The following is a 14164-nucleotide window of genomic DNA, read 5'->3' on the forward strand; positions in this document are numbered from 1 at the left end:
TTCGTCATTGATCTTTTTCCATTGCTTGGCATTTCTGATACCCATTACTCAGTGTAAGGTATGGGATTTCAATGAAATATAACACGACCTTTGGAACAGGTTTCTTCCGCGCAATACTATGTATACCGTGTAATAAAATCAATCCTTGTGTTAAACGCTCCATAAATGGTTACTGTATTGATGCAACAATAACGGAAGGCGAGGTTACAGTAACCAGTTGAGGTTGTTTGCGTGCTACACGCGCGGTCTTGCCACCGTCTAATCACCAACTGCCTTATTAATTAGCCCTATTGGAAACCCGGGCCTTACTAAATTCCCAGTAGGTAAACGGATTTTGTTTACCGCTGCATTTAGCAGCATTCCAATTATAGCACGACGGCCTGACAATAGTCGAGGCTGTGTAGCAAACCGATGGTTGAAGTTATAAACATCGTTCAATCAGTGTATACATGTATGTGTGTATGCATAACTCGGTCAGAACAAACGTTGAATTTAAGCTGTCTACATGGTTGTGTTAATATTATAGATGGGAAGCACTGACCAGTCACGCCCTCTCCGTGTACATGGAATCCGGAATATTTAAAATTCCGGACTTTCTGAAATTTGGCACAATGTAGGGTCGAAGACATAAGACACAACAAGATATCGAGGAAATATGACGTCATCACAGTGACACCAAGAATGGTTAAAGCATATAAATGTATGCTTATTATAACATGTATCATAGCTATAATACAGTTTAAAAAAAGTAAAGGCAGGATAGAAATTCGTATAGCGAAATGTTAAAAAGGGATTAGAATAGAAAATCGTTTAAAACGCAATGTCAATGTATGTAGAAGGCGGTAGGGTGGCCTAGTGACTATAGTATTCGCTCGTCACGCCGAAGGCACGGGTTCGATTCCCCACAAGGGTACAATGTGTGAAACCCATTTCTGGTGTCCCCCGCCCTGATATTGATACAAGCAGCGTAAAACCCCACTCACTCACTCACTTAATGTAAATAGACGTCCTTAACAATAAGGTTCCGAAATTCAGGGATTACAGATTAACGGGTCCTGCCTAACAAGGTTTCACTATATGCGTATCTTAAGTTGTTTATTCAACAAGAGACGTAGGCCATCGGCCCATGACACAGCATTTGTACAGCAGCCACAATACATATTGCCTACATCAACAGATTTGTTCTCAATTACATAGAATTCTCAACATACATAGCCTACCTTCTTATAAGATCACTGTTATCACTGGACATTAATAGATTAAATTTTGCTAATGTTGGAAATACGTAGTATTTCCTAGGAATATACTGTTCACGTACTCATGGTACTCATCTTTGACATAGTTCATTTTACAAACATCACAAAATCTTTTATTTCTTGGGACATTTGAATATCTACCCATCCCAATTTTCAGTTGGTGAGAACTACATCTAAACTTAGCTAAAGCGACACGAAATTTCCGAATAGTTGTATGCTTAATATAATGCTCTGGATATAAGTTTGACTTGTACATAGTTTAATTATATGTTTTAGAACCTTATGACAAAGATGCCTGCCAAACTTGCTGATAAATACATTTAGCTCTATCCATACATTCTGATAAAAACGACTGAATATTATCAATGCACTAGGCAGTATCAACAAGGCGTGGACAGTAGTTGGAAACGTCTCAGCCCAGAGATATCTCACACCACTGGACTTGAAGCCCCGAAATGGCTAAGCGAGCTTAACTGCAGACCAATGTACTCACTAGTGCTATAACGACCAATTCATTAAGGCCACATTGAGAGCATGTTACGCAATATTACCATGGTGCTGTAGTAGGTGCAGATATAGACACGTGTGCTGTGGTGATTGCTTGAAGTAGCCCTCGGTGGGTGTGATTAGGTTTATTGCTTTGTGGAGTCAATGAATGGTGGGTAAGTCGTCTTTTGTGTCGCGGGTCCCTTAGTGAGTGAGTCAGTTTAGTTTTACGCCGCACTCAGCAATATTCCAACTATATGATGGCCGTCTGTAAATAATCAAGTCTGGACCAGACAATCCAGTGATGAACAGTATGAGCATCGATCTACTCAATTGAGAACCGATGACATGTGTCAACCAAGCCAGCGATCCTGACCACCCGATCCCGTTATTCGCCTCTTACGACAAGCATGGGCTACTGAAGACCAATTCTAACCCGGATCTCAACGGGTTTCAGTCAGAGCCGGGCCCTTCACGCAAGACACAAACATATGATCGCGGTGCCATGTTGTCTCAGATTATGTTGCTTCCTTCGACAGAGCCGTGGTCGTTGGTTGGTTTTCAACAAAGCCGTGAACCCCCATGATCTGTATCTTTTCGGCTCGTCGTTGCAGTTCTGAAAAATGCCCATATGGCGTTAAATGTGACCCACTCAATCCAACCATTTCGTCTTTTCCTCCCACGTCTCGCTGACAGGCCACAATAGAACTGCTACACAAAACGGCATAAACCAAGCTCACTGACTCACTATTGCATTTGAGTTTTTAAAAAATTTAATTCGTTTCCTAAGCTCTGACATAATGTCCAATTCACATGTGCAATATGCTCAAGGAAAAAACATCTGTGGTAATCTGTATTTGTCATGAAAGGCGACTCGGATGGATCGGGTGGTCAGAAAGGTAGTATACATCGTGGAATTTTGCTCATCATATCGTCCACTGTGTAAAGACTGTTTAGACGCCGCGGGGTCATAGCTGGAAGGCTGTACCGAAAACAAAACAAACGAAACAAATTAAACGAACATATATGTGAAATATAGAAAGTTTCGAATATATGTACGAAAATTACCAGTGCCTTTTGTCTCAATACAAAAAACTCGTTTTAAATCGAAACCTCGTTACAACGGAAACTCTACCATCTGGACCCTCGTGAAAATGATGTATATGTGTATAAAATGGATATGCCAGACATGGGATTCTTTTATCCGGACATCTGTAAATCCGGACGGTTTCATTTGAGACCGACGGTCCGGATTAATGTGGTGTCAGAAATCAATGTGCTATGACTGCGCCTGACTATGTGTGCATACGTCCGTTATGCAGATGTGTGTATGTTTGGCAAAGGCTGCAAAAGTAATGCCCTGTATGTAACACCCCGAATGTAATTATCCATATATATAATGATAAATTAAGAGATCTTCTTGAAGTTCAATTAAATTAAACGTTAATTTAAAAATAGATTAAAATTGTCTTCTATTTACATAGCGCACACACATACTAGTATATTTTATAAACTGTACACATTTTGTGGAAGCTGCGGTTCATTGCAACTGCATTTCGTCACGTCCTGGAAACTGTATCCTGAGGTCAGAAGGTCGCCTTGGTGTATGGCCTCAGTGTATTGCCATTGATTACTTACTAACGCTGGATTGCCGACTTGTATCTTCTGTTTGCCCAAAGTCCATGAAATGTTTATGACGAGTTTTGAGCCCCTTCGCCTCTAGTTGCAAAGTCCAGATATACAGCCGTGATAGAAACTCCGTTGACCTGGCCTGTGGTGAGGTACAATTTCACGTATATTTTGTAATTTCGTCTCGTTCCTAAATTATTTATATCCGTAAAAGACCTACAACGGAGCGCAGAGAACAGCTGGGGTATTCGGTGGTTTGACGAGCCGTATCTCTTACAACCGCGCAAAATAAGTGAGTTTTGGTTTTACACATCACGGTTGGGTACGCCAAAAATGGGTATCTCACATTTCACGCATGTTTGGAATCGAACCCGACCTTTGGCGTGACAAGCTTTAACCACTAGGCTGTCCCACAACAACGAAGAAAAATATGGAAATACCAATATGTCATGGTTGCACCGCTAGTTGAACTGTTGTAGTTGCAATTATTTATTGAAGCAAATGAGGACGTTTTGGAAAACCGACAAAGTGGGTCGACAGTTGTGTCTGGGACATAAGAAGGAGCGGTGAGGTGGCCTAGTGGTTAAAGCGTTCGCTCATCATGCTGAAGACCCGGGTTCGATTCCCGATTTGGTTACAATATGTGAAGCATATTTCTGGTGTCCCCCGTTGTGATATTGCTGAAATATTGCTAGAAACTCACTCACTGTGACATTAATGCTATTGATCAGACCATCGGGTGAGTGCTCCAGAAATGTAGGCCTACAACGACTGGATTATATTTTTAAAAATCTAATCACTATTTATGCGTCCAGGTGCACTTGATCAAATCTAAACATATGCTTTTGGATTCCCTTCTGATTCCGAGATATTATATGTGTCTACTCTGAATGTCAAAGTCCGCGGAAATGTTTTGCATACTTACTGTTATCGTCAAGAGATACGAAGTCCAAATATCGATTATTGCCCTGATCTAGATTGGTTTGAAATTCAGTGTTTGAAGGAGGTAACATTGCCACAGCACCTGCCTACTTCATATACCTTAAGTTATTGAGGTTTTCAATGCATGCTACAGAACTGTGTCTGTTCACTCTTTGATTTACGACGCAGCGTTAGGTGAGTTGGGTTTTACGTTGTTTTACAATTATATCACGGTGTGTCGGCGTGATGAATGTGTGAGTGAGTGAGAGTGAGTTTAGTTTTACGCCGCTTTTAGCAATATTTCAGCAATAACACGTAGAGGGACACCAGAAATGGGCTTCCTACATTGTGGGTGGGTTTGTTTAAGAGTTTAACGGCTCTTTATCAATGTTGTGCTTAAGATAATGACAAGATTCTGATCCATAATCATTACTGTCTTACTATGTTAAGGGAATGGATTTGATCTAATACCAGCTTCAACTGCATTTAAGTAACGTATTTTATACCGGGAACTTAAGTACGTAACGATAAGAAAACCATAAAAGGGGTTAAATTTACAAATCTTTACAACTTTTAATATTGATATTACTATTACTCCATGTACCAACCTCATTACTTATATGCATATGTAAACGCAATCACTAGTTCTGAAGTCCTATAGACTGTTGAGTACTATACTTTATTTTGTTCTGTCTAGAGTGTTTATGGTTTCGAGGATTAGATTATTTGCCGTGTTTCTGTTTCCCGACTTTTTACCCAGAAACGATCATTTGTATTTATCATAGATATAAGTTGATAGCCAAAAGATATGTGTTGTCATAAGTACCCCTCTGTACCTTGACGACAAAGTCCGATGTCTTTAATGAATGGTCAAGTTGGGAGTGGGCTGTACGGTAATCAGTGTGTGAAACTGCACGTGTGAGGCGTGCTAAAGACGACTGTCCACGTCGTGAGCAGTGACCGACATATATAGTATTGTTTTGGAATACTATCTCTAATACAAATAGAGGTTTCTAGGTGACGATAACAGTGGGGCTGGTTTGAGAACATATCCGTATTTCCTTCTATTAATTGGAGGTTTCGAAAGGTAAGAACAATCGTGAATCGTTTTATCATTTGACACCGTGAAACGTTTGTTTTCTAATCCCCTGCTAAGCCGATATATCGTTTATGACGAGATGTTGAGATCAGCATTACCTTTGTCATACATGGTCTAATACTGACACCCGCCTTGTCACGAACTACTGACAAGTTGACATACTATCGGAAAACCTTGGACTTGGAGTTCATAAAGTTTTACTGGAGACGTGAACATGTTAGTTTCAAACTCCCATCACCGTGGTTACAGGATGTTTAGTAGGTGAGCAACTGAACAATCTCTTCCGATATCTCGCATTTTCTTGACTCTATGTGTTGACAAATAGGTGACTCACTCTGGGAGTATGTATTCGAATTCCGGATGGGACTCTAACCTAAAAGTACTACAATATGTACACAAAAAGTGTAATCCCAAATATGTCACATTTGACCACTTTTATAGTCTGCCATACAGACCCTGAAGCAAATATATCCAAGAAAGCCCACGCAAGTCTAGAAAATGTCACAAGTCTAAATCTCAGGTCTCCTTTTCATTATAATATACTTTTTGTGAACTTTTTCTGTCAAATGTGTTCATTTCAGAGACTAGTTGTTAGTCATTTACTTTTATAAAGTCTCTGTACATTCGGCCCTGAGACCCGGGCTAATTTACACTTGTAACAGGGGTACACAAAGTACGTGGTCAAGACGACCAGTTGTCGGACTTCAATTGTGATGTGGAAGCCGCGGACCTTGAGTGGTTAGATCGTTGACATCATAATTTGTACTTTACTAAGAAAGGGTAATCCGAAATATAGCATGTTACAAGACTCGAATTATTCATCGGTACAGGAAAGTTTAAGGGTAACCTGAAATATAACATGTTACAAGACTCGAATTATTCATCGATACAAGAAAGATAAAATGTGTTGACACGGGATGTATAATTCCGTCATGTCTGAAGCTACATCCGTCTTCTTCCTGTATGAAGTATTGATACGATTTTAAATACATCATCTCCACGTTTCCCGATTAGGCCTGGTTCTTGCACGACACGGAAGTTGAAATTAAAACAATATTCTTCCTAATTTGTTTTCCGCTATTTGAACATCACTTTAGCTATTCGTGTTTTAAGGAAAAACTGGGGCTTTTATTACAAAACGTGGCGACCATGGGTACAGTTACATATCCGTCTTCAGAGGTTCAGGACAATTTGTCAAGAAGGAAAGCAAATGCCATCTGAAGCATGCTGAGAAAACGATAAATGAAGTACTGGACTTCCTCATAGATAACATCTTGTTTGCATTGGTAGTGCATGATGTTGAGGCGGGAAGTGGACACCCCCATTGTGATGTCTTTCTTGCTGATCAGCTTCTTTTGTTATTACAATTTCTGCCTTAATAGAAATTTAGTTTAAGCTTCTCGTATCTGCGGTACCTGCTACAAGATATTCCGTAGTGCTTATGCAGTGTTTTTGTGGCGCCAAACACGAGCTCGACCTCAGTCCTAAACAAAAGAAATCTACATTCGCCCGACCAGTGGACCCTTCCCCATGACCTCAAACTCTTGTGACGTTGACCTTGACACTAAGCTAGTCATGCTGTATTGTTGTCTGGGGACAACTGTTCCCTAATAGGTCCTCTGGCCCTATACCCGACCGAATTTAGGCAATTTCGGACTGTAGTTGGACAAACTACGACTTGAAAGCCATTCTGTTTTTAACACGGGTCTTGGTATGATTGGATGAAGTCTTGTGATTCTGAGAAGGGTTGTATCTTCCCACGTTCTTTAACGTCATTAGTTTGCTGACGTTTTCTGGCCAATCGGCAGATGGTCGATGGGTCACAACAACATCTCTTGCAATAGCCCCAGCATGCCAGCACGCCGCATACCAATAATTTGCTGTTTTGAGCAGCTGTCAGTTGAGGAGGGCCCATAATTGCTGACCAACAACGAAATTAATTTGATTTTGCAAGTTATCCAGCTGTAAGAAGATTTTACTTAAACTTGATATGTGCTCCATGGCGGGTACACGTATTGCACGTGATGTTCGCCATTGACCGTAACACAGGCATATTTAAAATCAATGCATGGTGCACCTGACGGGTCAAAATAACCATGCAAACATTATTATCACATGAATATAAATTACTGTATGAGGTGTGAAAATATCAAATGTTGCGAAACTTTTGTCCATGCGCATAGGTACAATTTGAACATGCTCCAAACAAGATTTCAAAGAGCATGATCCAACCCTGGCTCAGTGACACACTTTATGCCCGATTTAATCTCCCAAAGTGATTTGTATCAGATGTTCCCATGTTTCAGGTTAACAATTGATTATACACTATCAATTGATCTCCCTATCAAATGAGTCAGGATTTGGGGTGTTAAAGTACTTTCAACTTCCTTCTTACTATACACTGGAAACATACTAATTCCCCTAGATTCTCAAGAGAAGTGGTTTTGACATGAACTCCATTCAGTCACTGTATCTCATAGACACATTTTGGTTTTGTCATGGACAGGGTAGATTTTTTGTCATTGACGTCTTTTAAGCAATCGTTGGGATTTTGTGAACTTGTTCTTTTAAGTGGCTATGCATTCAGGAAGTAACACATACTGAAACTGGTTAAAATGTCCGCATAAACGAATCATAGGCACTAAGTTGATATTTGACCTCGATGTTCCCAACTGTTCAGAAGAGTTGTGTCCGCACTGAGAAGGTCCGGATTAATGGGTGTTTAGTGTACATATACCTACAGGTGCGGCACAGAATCAGATACCCCTCGCCCACTTTAGGTTTCTGTTTTCACCTGCGTGACATATAACGGTAAACATACATATATAAAACGTTAAAGAGCCTGTATAGTTTACCTGCCATATACAGTGAAGAGTGTGTATTCATCCGTCGAGCCTTCTCAACGTATATGTTTGTTCAACACTTTTAGTAGAATTTGCGCAGTATGAACATGACATTGAGGCTATGCTCCTGAACCTAAACGCGATATCTCCACACAGAACATACGCCCCTTCAGTGATAACCGCTTCTCTAGTGTTTGTAAGGCCGTTGCATGGCTACCTGTACTTCTTGCCTTTACATCTTTACAGCTTTACAAACAAAGACGTTGTTATCTGTGAAGGTTTCATGTGAATGTAACTCCTGCTTCTAAATGCCAATCAAAGACGACAGACATATGACACTTTGTCAACATTACAGAATGTTCTACATACATGTATATATCCTTGTCGTGTATTGAGTGTAAAGCGTCTAAACCCTCCGACGAAAATGTCTCGATTATCTGTTTTACTGATTCCCTTGGGCGTAAAAGGGAAAGTTGCAGTGAATATTTTTTTTAAAGATCAAAGAAAGCCAGTAATGACACCGGGTGTTCAAACAAAGTGTACTTTTTACAGTGAACATAGCTGGTTAACCAAAATCTTAATCTTAAAGCCTGTAAGATACTTTTCGAAACAAGCAAGTGCATTGATTTGTCTCTTTCACACACTAAAACCGTACCATTTTAGCATCGAATTCACAAATATATATCACTTCGGATCACCAAACTTGAAGATGATAATGAAAACACGATAGAACCAAAAAAACAGTCATTAACACCCCAAACCTTCCCATTTCGACACAGGTACGTTAGTTCGACCGGATCATGACTAATGTATCAATATTTGACAATGAGGAAAGTAGTCATTCAGGACAAAATCGAATATGACGAAAGGTCGCCTGTCTGTCCAATTCCATTGTATTAATAGTTGATGTTCTGGTTGTGATATGACATCACCATGAATTAGCATATGTTGTAAGCTTATATCAGGGTCTCTGTAAAGTTATACAAACAGAATCGAGGATGAAAAACTTATATTCTGATAACGACGCCCGAGAGCTGCTTTACTTCGGGCCTTCCTCCCACAGTAAGCAGACACGCCATGATACAGCTGGAATACTGTTCAAAGCGGTGAGGGCGGTGGAGTAGCCTTGTGGTTAAAGCGTTCGCTCGTCACGCCGAAGACCGGGTTCGATTCCCCACATGGGTACAATGTGTGAAGCCCATTTCTGGTGTCCCCCGCCGTGATATCGCTGAAATAGTGCTGAAAGCGGCGTAAAACCACACTCACTCACTCAAAGCGGCGTCACATAAAGTGACTCACTCACTGTGATAACCGCGCCACACCACAAGGTTGACAGTGACCCAGTACGTCAAGGACGCGTGTCAGGCAAGACACTTCTTGTCAGATTGCCGGGGTCGTTTCAGATAACGTTACGACACGCTGTCCTTGCACACAAGCAGGACCAGGAAGCCAAGTCAGACCGAGGCAGGGTATGCTCTCATGACTGCATCTATGTACATTAATTTTAGGCGTTTTACGTTTTATTCACAACCCCATCCTGCACGCATGTCACGTACGAGTCAGTCAGGCCTTGCTTCTTTGTTCTGTTGCACCTTCTGATATTCCAGGTGTTTGATATAGCTGTTTATGAACGAATCCATTTTATTCGTGCACTCATTGGGGAAATATGTAATATGCGTTTAACTGTGTTGGTTTCTAGTGCAGTGCAGAACAGTTTTGAAATTAACGACATGCATGGTAACTTTCGTATAATGCAAATAGCTTCCTGGTGGAGGTGTTGTTTTCAATTGGGTGGGACAGTTGAAAATATATCAAATGACGCCCGCCGATCAGATGCTGCAGCCTGTTGGTGCATTACAGGACGTAGCGTTCTGTTCGCGAATTGTTTTTGTTGATGCAATAGTAGGTTTATGTTTTTTGTTTTTGTGGATGCAATAGTAGGTTTATGTTTTTGTGGATGCAATAGTAGGTTTATGTTTTTGTGGATGCAATAGTAGGTTTATGTTTTTGTTGATGCAATAGTAGGTTTATGTTTTTGTTGATGCAATAGTAGGTTTATGTTTTTGTTGATGCAATAGTAGGTTTATGTTTTTGTTGATGCAATAGTAGGTTTACGTTTTTGTTTCAGGGAACTCATGAACCAGGTCTCGTAGCGACCAGCCGGACAGATAGCGTCATTATCAGGTGGGTGCAGTTTACGTGTTGATTTTAGACATGCAGACATACTCCTTGCGACAGAACTGGGCTATCTCTTGAAGCCAAAGGGCAGAAGATAACATGCTAGAAATACCATTGAAAATATGAAAACATGATCATTTTATGGGTATCAGTTTTATATTCTTTATTGTTTGTGACGATATCAGTTTCTTATTGTTTGTGACGATATCAGTCTTTGTATTGTTTGTGACGATATCAATTTGTTATTCTTTTTTGTTTGTGACGATATCAGTTTTTTATTCTTTATTGTTTATGCCGATATCAGTTTTTGTATTGTTTGTGACGATATCAGTTTTTTATTCTTTATTGTTTATGCCGATATCAGTTTTTGTATTGTTTGTAGCGATATCAGGTTTTTTTATTCTTTATTGTGTATGACGACGTTCCTGAGTCCCAGTAAAGAGAAACTAAATAGTTTTTTGTGTTTGCTGTCATATCAATCAATCACTGTCAGTTATTACTCTAACTACACTCAACAATATCGATGCTCATGATAACAATCACTGGATTTTCTGGTCCAGACTCAATTATTTACAGAGCGCCGCTATATAGCTGGAATATTGCTGAACGTGGCGTTAAACAACTTCCATGCTGTAAGTCTTTCTGATTCTTTATACCTATGCAAACCCATTCACTGAAATATACTATTCACACTTTGCTAAGGATCAAATCATGGATTCAACAGAAAACTATTATCTGGGGTCCAAATTGGTTTAAATACCTTAGCTTATTGTAAGCATGCATCCTAGTTTTCAGTATGTCATTGCATCTTATGGTTCCCATACCTGCTATTGAGATATGTTGTTTATTTGTCAATGACACGTTCCTTGATTTGCAAAATGGTTGATTGGTGCCATGAAAACCATTTGTATGGATATTCATGTACCAAGTGCATAAGGTTAGATTAAAGTGGCTGTTTGCCTAAAGAGGGGTTACCACATTATTATTCATCCAGTTTTAAATAGATACAATTTCAAATTATAAATCTACGTTTAAGTAAAGTTGTGAATTTTCTTGATCCTAAGCAAAGTGTGAGTAGTATATGCCATCAGCTTGGTCAGTAATTGTCACGTAAATCTGTTACTCATCACGGAGTGATTCTTTAACTGATAACAGATGACATCGTTTCATAAACACAAACTTTTGGTTCAGCCGGAATCGTACAAAAGTACTCTAATGTTAGCAGACTGAGATTTCTAATGATTTTTAATTAGTTTTGTTATTGTGATTGTCATGTTTTAAGTGCTGGACTCTTTGACCCCAGTAGTGTCAGGAGCTGTGCAGGTGTGAACTCCTCCACAGCGCCACAATCTGTCGACATTAGCTAATCTTCACACACGCCTTATTACCGATTGTCCTGTATTAGGCCGATACTATGGTTTGTCTAGTGTTATCACTTGATTAAATCATAGACCCTAGTTGAATATGATACCGTCTCGTGGATTTGGAAGGAGTTTTCTGGCTGGAATTGAATCATTTTGTCCATAGATAAGATCCATTTCTACAAACATTGATGGGTTGTTATGACAATAAATTCCTGGTGTTGTGACACAATACCCTTAATAAATGTTACTGTCGCGTGTTCATTGTGGCCCGTTTCCATATTACCTTGACCTGCCTGAGGCACCAGCTCATCAATATATTTTATATATATTTCAATATAATGGAACAGAAAGTTCAAAAAAGATTTGTTTACCAGACAACATATAAGGTACCATCCTCGATAATCTCAAGGCTATAGTTCCGATAAATCTCCACTATACCCTGGATGCATCTACGGCTCGAGCCGAAGATTTTATTACCTCCCTTGATTGACTTTTTATCCAATCAGGTGTCAAGCCGAAAGTAATTTATAATTTTATTCATAACCGGTAATTTTAATTGCATTTTACATAGTCTATCGAGTTGGAGCAGAATGAGTCGTTAGTAATCGAGTAGTTAAAGTTTCGCCCGAAAGGTCCATGCTCACTTTCCTATGTGCGTGAAGCTCATTTCCGGTGTCCCTCGCTTCCTAGGGTGTAAAATGTTATTAGCATTGACTATTGAAGCGACGTAAAGAAAAAAGATATGTATGTCAAACTTTACAGTACTGTAAGATGAAATATTCAGCGTTCTGGTCGCCTATTCCGAAAAGGATCACTGGATTATCTGGTCCAGGCTCGATTATTTATAGACCGCTGCCACATAGCTGGAAAATTGCTGAGTGCAGCGTAAAACAAAAATCACTCACTCACTCCATTCCGAAAAGACAATGGCCTTAGGATAACGAGAGTTGTTGAGAAGCGGAGTGGTTAAAACGTTCGCCCTTCCAACGGAGTCCCAGGTTCGATCCTCCACATGGCTATATTATGTAAATCAAAACCCGGCGGAACACACTTTCATTTCAGTTTTGTTTCGATGATAATGATAAATGTTTGTTACCACCCCTCACATGTGTTATCTGTGCCAGGTTTTATAAGCCAGAAGACACACCCCCTACTTTCTGGTCCCACATATTCACCTCTTTCATGATATATTATTGCAGAATAAACACAACTAGACGCTGTAGTCAAGGCTGTGATAAAACTGCCAGTAAGGAAATTTATATCGGCTTGCCAGAAGGAATGTGTGTGCTGAATAGGTCATCCGTTCTTCCAAGTGTAGATTAAGGGGAGGGTAAGTGTGTGAGTTTAGTTTTACGCCGCACCCAGCAATATTCCAACTATATTGTGGCGGTCTGTAAATAATCGCGTCTGGACCCGACAATCCAGAGATCAAACATCATGAACATATATCCACGCAATTGGGATACGACGACATGTGTCAACCAAGTCAGCCCTGACTACCCGAACCCAATTCTAACCCGGATCTTCTCAGGTCGTTAAGGGGAGGGGTAGATATTGAGCTGCTGAGATACTTGAGAACTATCAATGGATGATAACCTTTTTCAAACCCAATTCGTCACAGACTTAGCGTACCTAGAACGAAATGCACGCTATCAGTCCAGTGTGATAAACGCGCTGTGTGTCATGTTGTTGTTGAACTGACAACTGGATGTTGATGACACATTAAGGAGTGAATGAGTTTATCTTTTTGACGCAATACTGTATGACTGTAAGACTTCAACTAGATTTGTGTCAACGTTCCCTTTTCATGTCAATTATCTCTCAAGGCCTCCAAGCCTCACCTTCACACCATTCGGGTGCAAACGGGTATTTTTTAGCGAAAAGGATTTCAAAGAGCCTCATACAACTGCACAAATGTTCATTCGTCTAGATTACAACATTTAATGTCTCAGTAAAGCTTCCAATACGCTGTATTGTAGTGTAAGGAGTGAGTGAGTGAGTTTAGTTTTACGCCACACTCAGCAATATTCCAGCTATATGGCGGCGTCTGTAAATAATCGAGTCTGGTCCAGACAATCCAGTGATCAAAAAGCATGAGCATCGATCTGCGCAATTGGGAACCGATGACATGTGTCAACCAAGCCAGCGAGCCTGACCACCCGATCCCGTTTGTCGCCTCTTGCGACAAGCATGCGTTACTGAAGGCTCATTCTAACCCGGACCTTCACGGGTCTGTAGTATGAGGAGGAATCGTTCATACGTGACGCAAGAATGACGAAAAAGATGTCAAATACCCTTCCTTATTTTTACTTGAAGCATACTTTACTTGATTCTGCATGTATTTGTAACAAATGCTTACCTTATATTGAGCACCTGTTTGATAGTGAA

General features: G+C 40.1%; 1 long non-coding RNA gene across 2 annotated transcripts in view; it reads left to right on the top strand.

Moving 5' to 3' along the window:
* The window catches only part of LOC124291079, a 78770-nt gene that overhangs the window by 44563 nt on the left and 20043 nt on the right, over window positions 1-14164 (top strand). Inside the window, exons 1-2 of one of the 2 annotated variants that reach the window (XR_006902135.1) lie at window positions 10042-10136; window positions 10363-10418. This is a non-coding gene — a long non-coding RNA (uncharacterized LOC124291079). Of the gene's footprint in view, window positions 1-10041; window positions 10137-10362; window positions 10419-14164 lie in introns of those variants that run through there. The other variant, XR_006902134.1, reaches the window with a different exon arrangement.

The sequence above is a fragment of the Haliotis rubra genome, unplaced genomic scaffold, assembly GCF_003918875.1.
Source record: "Haliotis rubra isolate DU_JTF1 unplaced genomic scaffold, ASM391887v1 Scf480, whole genome shotgun sequence".
NCBI lineage: Eukaryota > Metazoa > Mollusca > Gastropoda > Lepetellida > Haliotidae > Haliotis > Haliotis rubra.